The sequence below is a fragment of the Bos grunniens genome, chromosome 22 (genome assembly GCF_055505025.1).
Source record: "Bos grunniens cultivar Pamir isolate PY7600 chromosome 22, Bosgru_T2T1.0, whole genome shotgun sequence".
Taxonomy (NCBI): domain Eukaryota; kingdom Metazoa; phylum Chordata; class Mammalia; order Artiodactyla; family Bovidae; genus Bos; species Bos grunniens.
In genome coordinates, this window is record NC_141186.1 from 41007501 (window position 1) to 41025345 (window position 17845).

Here is a 17845-nt window from a genome sequence, read left to right on the forward strand (position 1 = left end):
TCACTTTCATGCATTGGAGAGAAATGGCAACCCACTCCAGTGTTCTTGCCTGGAGAATCCCAGGGATGGGGGAGCCTGGTGGGCTGCCATCTATGGGGTCACACAGTGTCGGACACGACTGAAGCAACTTAGCAGCAGCAGAGCATTGAGTCATGGAGAAGGCAATGGCAACCCACTCCAGTACTCTTGCCTGGAAAATCCCATGGACAGAGGAGCCTGGTGGGCTGCAGTCCATGGGGTCGCTAAGAGTCTGACATGACTGAGTGGCTTCACTTTCACTTTTCACTTTCATGCATTGGAGAAGGAAATGGCAACCCACTCCAGTGTTCTTGCCTGGAGAATCCCAGGGATGGCGGAGCCTGGTGTGCCGCCGTCCATGGGGTCACACAGAGTTGGACACGACTGAAGCGACTTAGCAGCAGCAGCAGTAGCAGCAGAGCATTGAGTCGAGTTCCCTGAGCTATACAATAGGTTCTCATCAGTTATCTATTTCACCCATAGTACTGTATATATGTCAACCCCAGTCTCCCAATATAACTGATCCCCCTCCCCTCTCCCGCTTGGTATCCGTATTTGTTCTTTACACCTTTGTCTCTATTTCTGTTTTGCCAATAAGATCATCTATACCATTTTTCTAGTTTCCATTTATATGTATTAGTATATGATATTTGTTTTTCTCTTTCTGACTTAGTTCACTCTGTACAACAGTCTGCAGGTTCATCCACATCTCTAAAAATGACCCAATTTTGTTCCTTTTTTCTGGATGAATAATATTTCATTATATATATATTAACACATCTTCTTTATCCATTCCTCCATTAATGGATATTTATGATGCTTACATGTCCTGGCTATTTAAATAGTGCTGCAGGGAACTTTGGGGTGTGTATCTTTTTGAATTACGGTTTTCTCTGGATATATGCCCAGGAGTGGGATTGCTGGGTCATATGGTAGTTCCAGCTTTAGTTTTTTTCTGGAACTTCCATACTGTTCCCCATAGAAGCTGTATCAATTTAACCTTCCCACCAACAGTGGTCAGAATTACCATAATTTAAAAATCTACTAACAATAAATGCTGGAGAGGATGTGGAGAAAATGAAACCCTCTTGCCCTGTTGGGCTACAGTCCATAGGGTTATAAAGAGTAGTAATGTTGGGTATCTTTCCATGTGCCTCCTGGCCATCTGTATGTCTTCTTTGGAGAAATGTCTTCTTAAGTCTTTTGCCCATTTTTTGATTGGGTTGTTTATCTTTTTTATTTTGAGCTGTATGAGCTATTTATATATTTTTGAGATTAATTGTCAGTTGCTTCATTTGCAAATATTTTCTCCTATTCTGAGGGCTGTCTTTTCATCATGTTTATGGCTTCCACCTGGTCTTTTGAGTCTTACACCTTTGTGGGGCTCCTGTAGGTATATATGTAATTAAAATAGGTTTTTTTTTTTTCCTCTACCATTAGTGTGTTTTATGTCAGTTTATTTCTTAGACCAGCTGCAGAACCAAGAATAGTAGAAGGGAATATTCTTTTCCCCTACTCAGACTCCACAACAAACAATGATCTGACCCTAAATATCAGTGGTACTGAGGTGGAAAAACTCAGTTTGGGGTTTTATTTTCTTATTCACTCACTTCACAGGTATATATTATCTGACGCCACCCTCTGATTGAAAGATGAGCAAACTGGTTTTTCCAGGATCACATAGCTAGGTGGTAGAGACGTAGGACTTAAACCACTGTCTCAGGGAGAGTTCTTCACATGCATGAAAGGGGCTTCTTTCAGCCTATTACTGATACAAATGCCATCTTTGTGGTCACAGCGAACAAGTCCTGCCAAGACTGATAGGACTCTAAGCCATTGCCTGGTGCCCTGGAGCTGATGGAAAGGGCAGTGATCTAAGACAGCTTGTTCAGGCTGCTGAAATCCCCCAGGCTCGGGCTCCATGAGCACTAGCTGATTCTGCGGAGGCAGGGACCATTTCTCAGGCTTCCTGTGGACTCCATAGTCCGTCACCAGGTCAGCCTCTCCTTGCTGAACTGTAACACCATCTCACCACCTGGTTTTCACAGCGCTCCAGGAAGCCGTATTACAGTTTGTTGAAAGAATTATCATGTTCACACAGCTCTGTGTTTGCAGTAGGCTTAGGACTCTCCAGATTTAAGCACTGGAGGTCTTTAACGCGATCTGCTTTTCGACACACGTTCCATGCTCTCCCCCTCCCTCTCTTCTCTGGTCTGGGTCTGGCTCCTTGCTGCCCTCTGACTGTGGTCCTCTCAGTGCACAGAGAACTTGCAGCTGAGCGTAACAGGTGCCATCTAATTCTCCAGATGGTAGAGTTGATAGATTTTAATAAGGGGAATACAGTTTAATGCAAATACTCCTGTAGTTGAGGCTCATAAACTGGACTACTCAATATTATGGTCCCAAATATTAGTTCAATGCTCATGACTTACCTAAATGACTCTCCTTTGGGGTTAGGTTAGGGGAAAATCAATAACAAGCAGCTGCAGATGCAGAGAGAAACTGTGTACTTACACTCCATCACGATGTACCCTACTCCTCCTGGCACCACTTCACACTTAGATTTTGTTTTTTTTCCAGCTCACATTTTTTTCCCTTTTGTCACATTTAGGGCTTCACAGTGATATGAAAAGCCACCGTGGTTCCTTCATCCATTAAATGGGAAATGCATATGAAAAAATAGAAGAATTGCACCTTACAGTACAGCTGAAATACAATGTTATCATCATCCCACCCCGAGCATTTCTCAGGATGGTTTATGTCCCAGCAGTTAATAGTTTGCTATTGTTGGTGTACCAGCACAATGCTGTTAGCAGCATAGAATCCACAAGCTTGCTGTTTAGATTGTCTTCATGTAGGCTAGCCCGAATTTAGATATTTGTAAATGGAATTTGAACAGTGACCTTTCTTCACAATATAAAATTCAGAAAAGTGCAACTGGTCATGGCCCAACTCTTGTTTATTAATTAAGGCTTCATAATATGGCACCATTTTTGGAAGCTGTGGCTCCTGCAAAGAGGAATGCTAATTATGTTCTGCATTTTCTGTAATAATGGGGGAGCATTTTGGACAATGCAGTTGATCCAGACAATGCATCCAGATCATAATGCAGTTTATTAACAAGAAAACTGAATGTTTAATGGGAGACCAATACAGCTATGAAAGGGTGGCATAAATAATATTCCTGGCCAGGCTGAAGCAGTGGCAATATGTTGCATGCTATTAACCTCAAGAGGTCTCCAAACAGCTTTTATGTGAGCCTGCAAAATATCTGTTGACCATTTCTTGATACAAAGGAGTCCAAGTGACCTGAGAAAATCTATTTGGTAATTTTGTTTGCCCACTCTTTAAACACTTGCTGAAGCTTTAAAAACAATAGATCTTTACATTTATATGGATTTTTTTTTCTCAGCTTTTCCCAAGAGTGGTCATTTTTATAATTATCATCATGGATTTCTTGTACTGACCGTGGTGAAAGTCAGAAAAGGCTACCATTTTTTTTTCATTAAATTTTTAAAATGGAGATAAAATTCCTCTACCATAGCATTAACTCTTTTAAAGTATACAGCTTGCTATTTTTAGTATATTCACCAAGTTGTTTGCAGCCATCACCACTTTCTAATTCCAGAAAATTTTCATCATCCCACAAAATAAACCCTGTACACGTTGTTGGTTACCACCTATTCTCCCCTCCTTATAGCTCCTAGAAACCACTAAACTATTCTCCCTGCTCCCTTATTTCCACTTCTCGAGCAGATTTATTATTGAAAGAAGTGGATTTTGAAGAGAAAACACATGAGGCAGGAAGGTGTGGAATGAAAAGTAAATAAAAGCATAATTTATTGTGTTTTTTGTAGCCACAAAAAATTAGTGCAGAGAATACCCTGTGTAAAGCAACACAGAAGAAGGTCGAAGATCTAGCTGTCACCTTAGGCAAGACTGAAGGTTTCAATGTTCAGTGTTTGGAGTTTAGGCTTCAATTCTTGTCTTGGAAGAATCACCAGGTGTGTGGTACAGTCCATTCTTTTAACGGATTTGAACAGAATAATGGCCTCTTGGTTCAGTAAATGAAGTGTTTGGTTTTATGTGTCATGTAACTACTGAACTTCCTCCCCAGGACACAGTGTCAGGTGAGGAATATTTCTTGTCAAGCCCATTTTTAATATGGGCTGCAGTGTCCTTTTCTATCTTTCTCCATCACCCGTGTAGAACACTTCACCAAGTCTATTGCATTTCCTCCAACTTATTGATACTAAAAAAAAAAAAAAAAAAAAACACCTTTGTATTTTGTACTGGAATATAGCTGATTAACAATGTTGTGATAGTTTCAGGTGGACAGCAAAGGGACTCAGCCATGCATATACATGTATCCGTTCTCCCCTAAACTCCTTTCCCATCCAGGCTGCCATGTAACATTGAGCAGAGCTCCTTGTGCTATACAGTAGGTCCTTGTTGGTTATCCGTTTGAAATATAGCAGTGTGTACATGTTCATCCCAAACACCCTAAGTATCTCTTCCCAGTTTATCGGCATTTTTGATTGCACCCTTTCAGTGGCACAAATTTGCAGAAGAACAGGTGTTGCCCTACTTCACTGGTCTCCTGGTGGGGGGACTGCTGAAGCTCAGACCCAATGGGAAACTGCCTGTGCTGCCGCATAGCTCTCTCTCTCTCTTTCTCTTTTTTTGGTGGGGCAGGAGGACATCAATTTTATTGATGGACACAGGTATGTACAAGTGTGTTATAGGATGTGACACATGTGTGGGTAAGACAGGTTGCTCATGATCCAAGGAATAAACAAGAGCAACGTGAGAAGGCACCAACGGCCCTGGGTCTGCCGTCCACCTTCCTGCTGCCTCAACCCTTCTCAAGGCTTCTCTCTCTATGGATTTGCCTCTTCTGGACATTTCATATAAATGCAATCAGACAGTATGTGGTCTCTTGTGATGGACTTCTTTCACTTAGCATAATGTTTTCAAGGTTCATCCAAATTGTAGAATGTATCAGTACTTCATTTCTTTTATTACTGAATGATATCTCATTTCATGGTTATACTACTTTTTGTCTACCTTTTCATAAGTAGATGCACATTTAGGTTGTTTTTACACTTTGGCTATTGTGAATAATGCTGCTATGAACATTTACATACAAATTTTTGTATGCACTTATACATATTTTTTCCTCTGGAGTTGAATTGCTAGGTCATATGATGACTCTATTTTTAACTTCTGAGGAATTACCAGACTGTTTGCCAACACCATTTTCCTTCTCATCAACAGTATATGAGGTTTCAAATTTCTCCACATTTTAGGAAACACTTATTATTGTCTATCCTTTTGATTATAACCATACAAGTAGGTGTGAAGTAGTGTCTCATTGTAGAGTAGATTTGCATTTCCCTATTGACTGGAAATGGACTCTTTGAGACCCCATAGACTGCAGCACGCCAGGCCTCCCTGTCCATCACCAACTCCTGGAGTTTACTCAAACTCATGTCCTTTGAGTCGGTGATGCAATCCAACCATTTCATCCTCTGTTGTCCCCTTCTTCTCTTGCCTTCAATCTTTCCCAGCATCAGGGTCTTTTAGACCTTAGAAAAGGACATGGAACAACAGACTGGTTCCAAATAGGAAAAGGAGTACGTCAAGGCTGTATATTGTCACCCTGCGTATTTAACTTATATGCAGAGTACATCATGAGAAATGCTGGGCTGGATGAAGCACAGGCTGGAATCAAGATTGCCAGGAGAAATATCAATAACCTCAGATATGCAGATGAAACCACGCTTATGGCAGAAAGTGAAGAAGAACTAAAGACCCTCTTGATGAAAGTGAAAGAGGAGAGTGAAAAAGTTGGCTTAAAGCTCAACATTCAGAGAACAAAGATCATGGCATCTGGTCCCATCACTTCATGACAAATAGATGGGGAAACAGTGGAAACAGTGTCAGACTTTATTTTTCTGGACTCCAAAATCACTGCAGATGGTGACTGCAGCCATGAAATTAAAAGACGGTTGCTGTTGGAAGGAAAGTTATGATCAACCTAGATAGCATATTCAAAAGCAGAGACATTACTTTGCCAACAAAGGTCCATTTAATCAAGGCTATGGTTTTTCCAGTGGTCATGTACGGATGTGAGAGTTGGACTATAAAGAAAGCTGAAAGCCGAGAATTGATGCTTTTGAACTGTGGTGTTGGAGGAGACTCTTGAGAGTCCCTTGGACTGCAAGGAGATCCTAGCAGTCCATTCTAAAGGAGGTCAGTCCTGGGTATTCATTGGAAGGACTGATGTTGAAGCTGAAACTCCTAAATACTTTGGCCACCTGATGTGAAGAGCTGACTCATTTTAAAAGACCCTGATGCTGGGAAAGATTGAAGGCAGGAGGAGAAGGGGACAACAGAGGATGAAATGGTTGGATGGCATCACTGACTCAATGGACGTGAGTTTGATGATGGACAGGGAGGCCTGGCATGCTGCAGTCCACGGGGTCACAAAGAGTTGGACACGACTGAGTGACTAAACTGAACTGAACTGAACTGAACTGATTGACTAATGTTGTTGAACATCTTTTTATGTGCTTATTGGTCATTTGTATATCCTCTCTGTGGACTACCATTTTTAAAATTTCTACTTTACAAATGAGAAAACAAAGGCACTGGGAGGAAATGAGAATTTACCAGGGTCACTGCAGGAGGTAATAGTCCATCAGTATTGGAAAAAAAGTTTTGAAATACAGGGATGCAAAAGCTTAGAGGTTCAACACCTGATAATAAAATAAATTATAAACTGTTTGCATTTACTACTGATTCTTATTTGCAAGTCACAGAAACTCAACTCTACCTGTGACTTAATGAAAGTAATGGGATTTTGCCTTACCTATCTGAAAAGTTAAGAGCTATTTCACCTTTAGGAATGTCTGGATTTAGCTGTTTAAAGATAGCATCAGAGATCTAGTTTTCTCATCTTTTAGTTCTGCTTCCGTCAGATTGGTTCAGAGGTAGGGTCTCTTTTTGTGGGGGTTAGATGACCACCAGAAACTCAAAGTATGCCTTAGCAGCTGAGCATGCAAGCAGGATTTTTATTTAAAGTTCTCTTTCATAATAGTTCCAGGCCAGAGATCAGGACTGAGTAAAATTGGACTGACTTGAATTGATGAATGGCCCTTGTGTTATTCATCCATCAAATGGAAAACACTGATTGGTCACTTGTGCACTCTGGATGGCGGGGCATGAAGTTAGCTCCATCCACACCATTTGGCCAGAGAGTTGGAAAGAAGAGTTTCCCTGGAGGGAAGTCAGGATACTGACTCTGGCATGACGAGGAGTGCATGCTGTGCCAGGCAGAACTTGCAGACTTCTACTGTGCTTCTCAGTCTTTGGCTTGCACCTTAATTTATCTTTTACTGGTTTCTTATTGTCTCTGGTTTTGGCTTAAAAGGCACAGAGCCTCTGAAAAGTAACTTTTGGTCTCTTAGTAGGTTTAATCAACCCATCCACATTTATTTTTTCTGGTATTAAGGGATCATTTGTTTCAATAAATACTTATAAATTTGCTTATATTAAAGATAATTGACTTTTCATGATAATTCTTTTTTTTTTTTCTTTTTGTTGCCACAAGGCATAGTTCCTCAGCCAGGGACTGAAATGAGCCCTCTTCCATGGAAGCACAGAATCTTAACCACTGAACAGCCAGGGAAGTCCCTCATCCTAATGACTACCCTTAGGTTTTTAAAAAATATATTTATTTATTCACTTTATTTGGCTTCACCAGGTCTTTGCCAGGGCAGTCCTCTTATCTTAAATCTTGATGGTGGTCATTTTGTGTCTAAGTTGTTTAATGTGGTTTTGGTTCAATGTTTGTGAAACAAAATATCATCTTGAATATAAATATAAATGAATATAGCTATTTATTTATTTATACTAGCAATCCCTGTGAAGTTATTTACCTTGCGTATATTTCAGTATGTTTTATAAGGCATAACAAAAGCAGCTTCATCACAGAGTAAATCTTTTATACAGGATTAAAGCTTAACATTTGTGATAAATCTGGCATAGCTATTAAAGTAGAATGTCTTTTTCTACTTTAGTTCTTACTTAACTCTTCAACTTTAGATACCTAACTTTCCCCATTCTAAGTCATCCAGCTTCTAAAATATAGAGAAGTGGAGAGGCAGCAGATGGTACATGCTATGTTTTCTTTTTTTGACCTGTAAAATTGATGTGTACCTGATCCATTTGATAGTGTTTCCCACTCTCGTACCAACTCTATTTTTAGACAAAATCCCTAGTTCTTAGTCGCTTAGTTGTATCTGACTCCGCGATGCCCCGGACTGTAGCCCACCAGGCTCTTCTGTCCATGGGGATTCTCCAGCAAGAATACTGGAGTGGGTTGCCATGCCCTCCTCTAGGGGATCTTCCTGACCAGTTTATGGATGCAGGAAATGAGGCATAAGAAAGTTTCATAGCATTCCTCTTAGGTAGAAACCCAGGATTTGAACCTTCATAGTTTGACTTCTGGAGAAGGCAATGGCAACCCACTCCAGTAGTCTTGCTTGGAAAATCCCATGGATGGGGGAGCCTGGTAGGCTACAGTGTATGGGGTTGCAAAGAGTCGGACACAACTGAGCAACTTCACTTTCACTTTCCACTTTCATGCACTGGAGAAGGAAATGGCAACCCTCTCCAGTATTCTTGCCTGGAGAATCCCAGGGACGGAAGCCTGGTGGGCTGCCGTCTATGGGGTCGCACAGAGTCGCACACTACTGATGTGACTTAGCAGCAGCAGCAGCAGTTTGACTTCAGAGCCCATGCTATTAACCACTTGTTTCATAGACTCCCGTAAGAATGAAAATATTTTTGTTGTTAAAGTCATGATGCTTTTCGTTTTCCTTCATGTTGAGTTCACATTGTGTGACACTATCAAGAGGAGCCTCCCAGTTCCCTCTACCAGGGCTGGATCATGCCCAAAGAAAACTTAGTACCTTAGTTTTCCTTATTGCTGCTGCTTAGTCACTCAGTCATGTCTGACTCTTTGTGACCTCAAGGCTACAGTTGAAGGACTGTAGCCAGCCAGGCTCCTCTGTCGGTGGGGATTCTCCAGGCCAGAATACTGGAGTGGGTTGCCACTTCCTCCTCCAGGGGATCTTCCCAACCTAGGGATCAAACCCAGGTCTCCTGCATTGGAGGTAGATTCTTGACCGTCTGAACCACCAGAGAAGCCCGATCCATCTCGAACGCTATTAAAAAGGTTTCTAAAGTTGGATTTAGACTCAGTAGAAAAGAATGCTGTGATCAATTAATGATGTCTGTCACAAGTCCAGGACATGAAAGGGATGACACTTGTATCATCTGTTTTCCCTCCATGCTTACATCTTCAAACTAAGTTCCAACCCTGAACATTTGTAGGACTGGGACAGTTGCCTTGATGATTCAGATCAACAGATGTCTTCTTCTCTCATTGCCCAGATAAACTGTTTTGCCTTGCCTGTACAGCTTAGTATTTGAATCCTTAAGATTGCCTTAACTATGGAGAGTTGACATAGACATATTATTTTGATTCAAAAGTGCATTAGGTCTGAGAATGTAAACTACTAGCCCAGCAAGAGTAGGCAAATAGACTGTTTATTCACCTAGAGTCTGCATGTAATGCCTGAGGGGTGTATGATACTGTGCTTGGTCCTTAGGGATTGTGAAGGTGGTAGGAGACAGGATCCTCAGTGCTAGAGATTTGTAGTCTAGGTATAATTAGAGAAGGAGTTAGAAGGCTTGGATCGCAAAGTGTATGGATAGAAAAGGCTGAAGGAATAAAACAGCTTGATCACGAGGAAGGAAGAGTAGAATGCTTCAGGGGAAGTTGTGTAGAGGAGGTATCCTTTTCTTCTTTCTCTTTGCTTTGCTGGTCTTCCTTGCTGCATGAGGCTTTCTCTAGTTGTGGCCAGCGGTGGCTACTCTCTGTTGCGGCGTGCAGGCTTCTCACTGTGGTGGCTTCGCTTGCTGTGGAGCACAAGCTCTAGAGTGAGGGCCCAGGGGTTGTGGCACACGAGCTTAGTTGTCCTGTGGCATGTGGAATCTTCCCAGAGCAGGGACTGAAACTGTGTCTCCTGCATTGGCAGGTGGATTCTTAAGCACTAGAGCACCAGGGAAGTCCTGGAAGTATTTTCTGGAGTAAAATCTTAAAGGAAGTAGATCAACCCTGAATATTCATTGGAAGGACTGATGCTGAAGCTGAAGTTCCAGTTCTTTGGCCACCTGGTGCAAAGAGCTGACTCTTTGGAAAAGACCCTGATGCTGGGAAAGATTGAAGTCAGGAGGAGAAGGGGACAATGGAGGATGAGATGGTTGGATGGCCTCACTGACTCAATGGATGTGAGTTTGAGCCAAGTCTGGGAGATGGTGAAGCACAGGGAAGCCTGGCATGCTGCAGTCCATGGGGTCACAAGCAATTAGACACGACTGAGCGAATGAACTAAACTGGGCAGAGACTGGTGGAAAGGATGGGTGGTTGGAGTAGCGGTTAGTAGTGAAAAATGTTAAAAACTATTGGCTGAAGGACGGTATAACTCAGAGGTCTCAATATCACAGCTCAGTGGCAAAAAGCAAACAGAAAACCAGACGTCTACTCCATTAGAATATAGGAATAGAATATACTGGAAATATGGAAGGTCTTATGCAACATTAGAAAACAGGAGAAAAGTCTGGAGCTTTCACAGAAAGTGCAGATTTTCTTACTTTGCATTAAAAAACTGGAAGATCTTACAACATTGAGCCTAAACGCCTAGTCAGCAAAAAATGGCTGCGAGTGAGCAGAAACTGCCAATCCAGACAGATAAACTGCCAGTCTTCACCTCTCCCTGATGTCTAAGCTTGAGGTCAAAGTCAACTGCCATCTAGTCTCTGCTTGCGCTATTGAGATCATTTCTTTACGATTTTGTCTCTAGCAAAGTTTAGAAAATGAAAAAAAAATCTGGAAGTCTCTGTGACAAAAAATAAGGGGCAGGGTCATAGTGTTTAGTATGCAACCAAATGTATTGGTGTCTATTTTTCTTATAACTAGATTGCCTTTACTCATTTATTTCCGTTATGTTGTAGTGCAATAGGCATGTGGGTTTGCATCCCTCATGGGATTAGCAAAAACTAGAGTTAAGTTAGAAGAGAATAAGGAATTCCTATCTTAAGCTGGAAGAGACTCATTGGTTTATGATATTTTATCTCTGCAAAGACTTGAGGGTTAAGCTTAAATGGCAAACTGAACAATTTCATTTTGACCTGTCTGAAAGGGTGGGTATGGAGGGTCAGAAGTATCATTAATAGAAATGTTAATGAGCATTTAAAAAAATGAGTTAATATGGATTTGCCAAAAATGAAGTGACCAGAGTAACCTTCCTTTTTTGACCATGTTACTAGAGTGGAAGATAAAGTCAAGTTTGAGAAATAGTGTATTTCAGCAATGTATATGTATCTCGAGGTATTTCTGTGGTCAAGACTGAGAAATACGACATGGTTGATAGCACAGCCATGAATTTTGAGCTGGAAGGAGAATTTTTAAGTTATCTACAGAATTGAAAATATTTGCCACAATTTTGTTTTCTGTTAGGGAAAACAAAATTAAGTTTTCCCTGGATATTTGGTTATAGACAACAGTTTGCTCCTTTTTAATACTGTTTCGATAATAAAATGATTTGATTCAGGTTTTCAATTTATAAAATATATTTGAATGATAATTTTGTAACAGGATAAATGCTCCTTGATCTCCTGGATAAGCTGTATTTTGTGGAGTCTCACAGTAAGTTATCTTTGCTTTCCTGTAATGGGGCTCCTGCCTCATTCACAATTTATATGGATATAGTTTTCTGACCATACAAACTATACAACAGCATTGCAGTAGAGTCACTATCTGCCTCTTTTGCTGTTAGCTGGATTAGTCTTATCATAATTATGTATTTGACATAGCTGCCCTGGCTTCTCTATCTCTTTCTTTTTTATCTCAGTTAAGTATATATAAAAATGTATTAGCAGTTTGATACACTGGATTCTCTGGAGGGCTGAGCCTTATATTAAATTGTAGTTTTCTAAATATGGGCAGAGAGCAGAGGGACCTGGAACATTTCTGATACTGAAGTTTTATTATATTGTGAGCTTTCCTTCAGCGTTTTAAGGATCCATCTTTCTCAATGTGTATAAAAGTGGAGAAACTGAAAGGGAAATTGTTTTCTGCATTCTCTATAATAGTTTTTATTTAAGAATGGTAAAGCAATACTTGCTTAGCCCAGACCAGCTCTGCAACAGACAGGGCTGAAAATCCCAGGGGAGATGCAGAGATGTTGCTGTGTTGGGAGGAAATAAACTTCAAAATGTTATTTCGTATATAAAGTTATTATAAGTATATTGAAAATGGTTTTCCTAGTGTAAAGAAGGCTTAACTTGGAGTTGGTCTTGTCAGGTTTAACCCTTATATATCTAGTCACTTCTATTCTGAGACAAGGTCAAGACACTATTAAGGGGGAAAGATGTGCAGGGTTCAAGGTCTCACTCCACTTGCTATGCAGGTCAACTAACCTTCCAGCATCTCCTTTCCTTCCTTTACAAAATGAGAATAATAATAGTACTGATCTCATACATTTTAGATTAAATAAATTGCTATCTTTTAGGTGCTTAGATAGAGTGCTGTGTAATATAAGACTCAGTAAATGTCAGCTATTATCATCATGTTTATTATTAAGGACTCAGCTGGTATAGGGAAAGAGAATCAGACTTCAAGTGAGCAAAGTAGGGTTTTTTGCTGTAAAGCTGTTTGAACTTGGAATAGTCGACTCACTTCTTTGTCCACATTTTCTCTACTGAAAACTAACGAGAATCTCCCTACCAGGTATCCAAGTCTGGGAACAAAGTAAGTTACTGAAAGCGAAAGTTTCAGACATCTGGGAAAATGTTCCCAAGTTCAAGTTCAGTCTTTTCAAAGCTATTTTTACTTGCATTTTTCCCTAGGGACAAACAGTGACAGGGTTTCAGGTTTTGAAAATTGATGCTGCTTATCACATATCATTGGTAAATAAATTCCTATTCTCAGATTGGAAATAATTGACTTCATATCTGGATTTCTAATCCAGTTCTAATTGACTCACTTCATCCATCATCTAGTCACTAATGCAGTTTTTGGAGTGTTGACAAAATGTTTTCAGCCATCAGATCAATCTTGAGTGATATCTTGAGTGATACAACTTCTAACCCTTTGTTGTATTAGAAAGGGAGATCAACCCTTTATTGTCAGCCCCCCGACCAGAACTGGAAATGTCATTGATTGATGCTAGATTTTGGCTTTTTTATTTTTTGTAATGGCCTTGATTTGGGGGTTTTAGATCAATTCTTTTTAGATCAATTCTTTAGATCAATTGGGCTTCCCAATTGCTGACTCTGAAGGAATGTGTGAGGACAGAAACGGCCAGCCTTCATGTTTCCATTGCTGAATTCCTAATAGCTGAGAGTTATTCCTGACCATATCGTCTATGAGCCCTTCTATTTACCACTGCTGTTTATAGCCTCATTTCCTTCCTTTGCTTTTCATAATATTTTTCAAAGTGGAAGCTAATGTGAATTTTTGTGCTCTCCAGCTCCTAACTCTTGTGTCTAACGCCATCAGATTGAATTAATTTGAACTATTAAGCATGAAGTACATATTACCATGGAGCTTATTCCAGATGTATTATTGTTAGTTTAATTGTTATGGCTAATCATTGATTGTGGTTTTCCTGGGTGCTTGAAATAATAACAATAATAATACTCTTTTTTTATAGTGCCTTTCATATGAGAATCATGAAAAGCCTGCATCCTGGAACCACTTATTGTAAAATTGTCATTATCCATGTATTCTCATTTGGCTGAAGTTTGAGGAATATGCCAGTGTATGATTTAAAAAGCCAAGAGAAATTTATATTCATGAATCATGCTTTTTTTTTTCTTTGCAATTTACCAGCATGGAAAAGCAGGAAGAGAGGGAATTTAGCCCACTGAGATATTATTTCCAGAGAGCAATCCTGTACCTTTTATAATAATTCTGTAGCCTTTATGTTGGCTTAGTGTAAGCTTTGCCTTCGTAGGTTTCAATTTTAAATGGTGCTCAGATTTTTGGAGACCTGCACTCTGCTTTGTCTGGTAGAGTAAGGCGTTTTCGTTCACTGTGTGTCTGTGTGTTTAAGGTCTTAAAAGACATAAAATTTCTCTGGATACTCCTCAATGCTTACATCACATTTTGAAAAGTTCAAAATGAGTGAGAACAATAGCATAATATATCTGAACTTAAATTTATATTTGCATACACAGAAGGTTGGTCATTAGGAACAGGAGGCTCAGGAAAGTACAGTTCGGTTTCCTGATGCTCCAAATGTCCCAGTAGTGAAGGAGACAGAAGGTAAGTTCCAGTGATTCCCAGCCTACCTACTTTTTATAAGCTGGATGAACACTTAGAAAGTCTACCTTTTTTAGCAGTTGAAATTAATTACTCCTATAAAGCAATAGCTTCATTGAAACAATTATGACAGGTTTTTAATGGAATCCTGACGAGTTTTGTTAAATCAACACTTAACCCTAAGGACCAGAATCATCTTTATGTGTTACCCCATCACCTCCCAACAGTAGTTTCAGGCAACTTGGATTTCCTAAGAAAGTTTTCAGCTTGGCTTTGGCGATACATGGAGAACGTCCACCATCTGGCTGCTGTCAAGGAGCTCAAGGGAAATGAATTGCTGGACGTTCTGTTACATGGATTCTCACTGCTGTTCCTTTCCATGGGAGAAGTGAGGCCTTGGACTCATGCCATGAAAAATGAGGACTCTTCTTGCCACCCAGCATGTATTCCTCTGGAAAGCTGGGAGGTCACAATACGAAGAAGGGCAAGGTGGTTTTTCTCCACCGTGGCAGCACTCTGGAATACCCACGGGAAGCTTTAAAACCCTCCAGTGTCTGAGTCCCACCCCCAGAGATTTTAATCTCATCGGTCAGGGACAGAGCCTGGCCACTGAGAGGTTCAAAAGTTTCCCAGGTGATTCTAATTGTTGTTCACATCAAACGTGACTCTAGTTTTCAGCAAGGCTCATATTCAGAATACATAGCAACTGGTCCAGCACTCGCTCTTGCTGTTTACCAGGCACCGTGCTAAATGTTTTACAGGTATCAGTCCATTTGATCATCACAATACCCATGTGATTGAACATTCATCAACTCATACATTCATTGTTTTTTAATATTTATTTGGCTGTACTAGATCTTAGTTGTGGCGTGTAGTATTTGGTTCTTTGACCAGGGATCACACCTGGGCCCCCTGCTCTGGGAGCTCGGAATCTCAGCCACTGGACCACCAGGGAAGACCCATTCATACGTTTACTTATTCAAGACATACTTAGAGGGCGCAGGCAGGGGACCAGGCAGTGCGTTTGTTGCTGGAGTGGAAAGTCAGGGTCAGTTCAGTCTTCATGACGTTTTAGCTGACATTTAAAGACTGAGGAGGACTTAAGCAGGTAAAGATGGGAGGGAGGGCACTGCAGAGAGGGAGGCTAGCTTTTGCAAATGTCCTGTGCTAGGAAGGAGGGCGGCGAGTTTAAGGAACTGAAAACAGTGGCAAGAAAACGGTACTTCTGGAGCAGAGGGAGCCGGGAGGAACGTGAGACATGATGAGATGTCGAGGTTGGCAGGTCTGGTAAAGGCTGCTGGCCTTTATTTTGAAACCACACGGAAGCTCTGATCTCATTTGTATTTTCCTAGAAGATCCCTCTGTTTGCAGTAGGGAGACAAATAAGAGAGAACCAAGAGAGGACGCGTTGTGATGAGGAAAAGGGACGTGGCTGTAGAAGGGGACAGAAATGAGAATGACTTGGCCTAAGATAATGCAGGGAAAGAGAGGTGGGATACTTGGTTTTTAGATGATAAAGTCCTTTGGATTCAAAGGGGAGGAAAATGATGGCACTCTCCAACTTTACAATTATTTGCTATCATTACCCCGTTTTCAGATAAGTTGATGAGAGTTAGGGTGTTACTGTTACTGTTCAGTCGCTCAGTTGTGTCTGACTCTTTGCAACCCCATAAACTGTAGCCCACCAGGCTCCTCTGTCTGTGGGATTTCCCAGGCAAGAATACCGGAGGGGTTGCCATTTCCTGCTCCAGGGGATTCTTCCCCACCCGGGGGTCAAACCTGAGTCTCCCGTGTTGCAAGCATTTTCTTTACCACAGAGCCACTGGGGGAGCTGAGAATTAGGGTAGTGCCTCTCAAGCTTTAGTGTGTATAGGGATCACCTGATGATATTCTTAAAATGCAGATTCTGACTCAGAAGGTCTGCAGTGAGGCCTGTGATTCTGCCTCATAAGCTGCAAATGATGCTGATGCTGCTGGTCCATGGACCACACTTTGAGAATCAAGGGCTTAGAGAAGTGAGATAATCTGAAGATGTGGTGGAATGGAGCCTTCACTTTTAACCATGTTTGCCCATTGCCAAAGCCCGTGATCTTAATTAATCATAAACGCTATGGCTCCCAAAAGGTGGAGTTGTTGGTATAAAAAAGCCAGTTGGAAACAACCTGGGGAGGTTGTACACTAGGCTAAGAAATTTGGATTTTATCTGCAGGCAATTCGCAGCCATTGAAAATGTTTAAGCAGAGAAGGGTCCAATCAGAAAGCTTATATTATGGTTTCTGGATGTATTTCCTATGAGTATTTTGTTTGTTCTTTTCAGCATAGATCTCTTAGGTCAAATTGAAGTGCAATTAAAGAAAAAAATAGGGCTCTGAACTTTGTAAGTAATAGGGATGGTTTATTAGATCATCTACTCTGTAATGAGGGCAATAATTGGCTCTTATTTAGTGTTTCCTGCCCAATCATCCCAAGGCACTTTACTAATAAGCATCATCTTTCTTTCAGAGCTGAAGCAGCCGTTGGAGAAAGGCTCAGGGACTTGATGTACTGGGGCTGGCTGCTGGGCATGTGTTCATCATTTCTGTGGCATCTAGATTCTTCTCCCACAGTTCAGGTATATGCCTGAACATTTGATGTAACTGCTTGACATCATTATCAGTATTTTCTCCTGTGTCCCAGGGACTGCTAGCCTAATAAGAAACTAAAAGACATGTAAAAAGTGTCAAAATATAGAAAATGTTGTGTGCTTTATCTGCTACTTGGAAAGATATAAGGCCCAGAAGGGCTCTGAGAAGTCCCAGAGTAAAACAATTTGTTTAACTCTGTATCATTCAGTGGTTTTCTAAACTAATTTGACCTTAGAATTGCCACAGCTCTTTTCTTCCTCTCAATTCTAGACATTCCGTTCAACAGTTGTTCTGTCCGATGGAGATAATGAAATGCTGTTCTGTCCGCAAAGATAATCACAGTCTTTGAATTCATCAATATCAGTTGCTAGGTCTCTGTTCTTTTCTTTAGTGACTGACAGACTTGGAGTTTTGGCTTACAGGGCCACAGCATAGCATCGTTTTTATTTTGCTTTATTTAAGCCAGGGGCTCTTACAGCTGTTAAGACTACATGTCCATTCTTCAGTGTGGTACATGTATACAATGGAATATTACTCGGCCATTAAAAATAATGAAATAATGCCATTTGCAGTGACATGGATGGACCTAGAGTGTGTCACACTGAGTGACGTGAGTCAGAGGAGAAATACTGTATGACATCCCTTAAATGTGAAATCTAAAGAGGAAGGAAACAAATGAACTTACAAAACAGAAACACACATGGATAATGAGCTTATGGTTATCAGAGTCAGGGGGGTAAGGATGGGGATAAGGGATAGTTAGGGAGTTGCAGATGGACACGTGCACACTGCTGTATTTAAAATG

At 40.8% G+C, this 17845-nt stretch overlaps 1 protein-coding gene and 1 long non-coding RNA gene across 20 annotated transcripts in view; both read left to right on the forward strand.

Moving 5' to 3' along the window:
* The window catches only part of FHIT (fragile histidine triad diadenosine triphosphatase), a 1549085-nt gene that overhangs the window by 528547 nt on the left and 1002693 nt on the right, over window positions 1–17845 (forward strand). The window lies entirely within an intron of this gene.
* The window catches only part of LOC147348322 (uncharacterized), a 33174-nt gene that overhangs the window by 7177 nt on the left and 8152 nt on the right, over window positions 1–17845 (forward strand). The window contains exons 1-2 of one of the 2 annotated variants that reach the window (XR_015151455.1): window positions 1–15524; window positions 16919–17027. The exon at window positions 1–15524 is cut by the window's left edge and continues 7177 nt beyond it. This is a non-coding gene — a long non-coding RNA (uncharacterized LOC147348322). The other variant, XR_015151456.1, reaches the window with a different exon arrangement.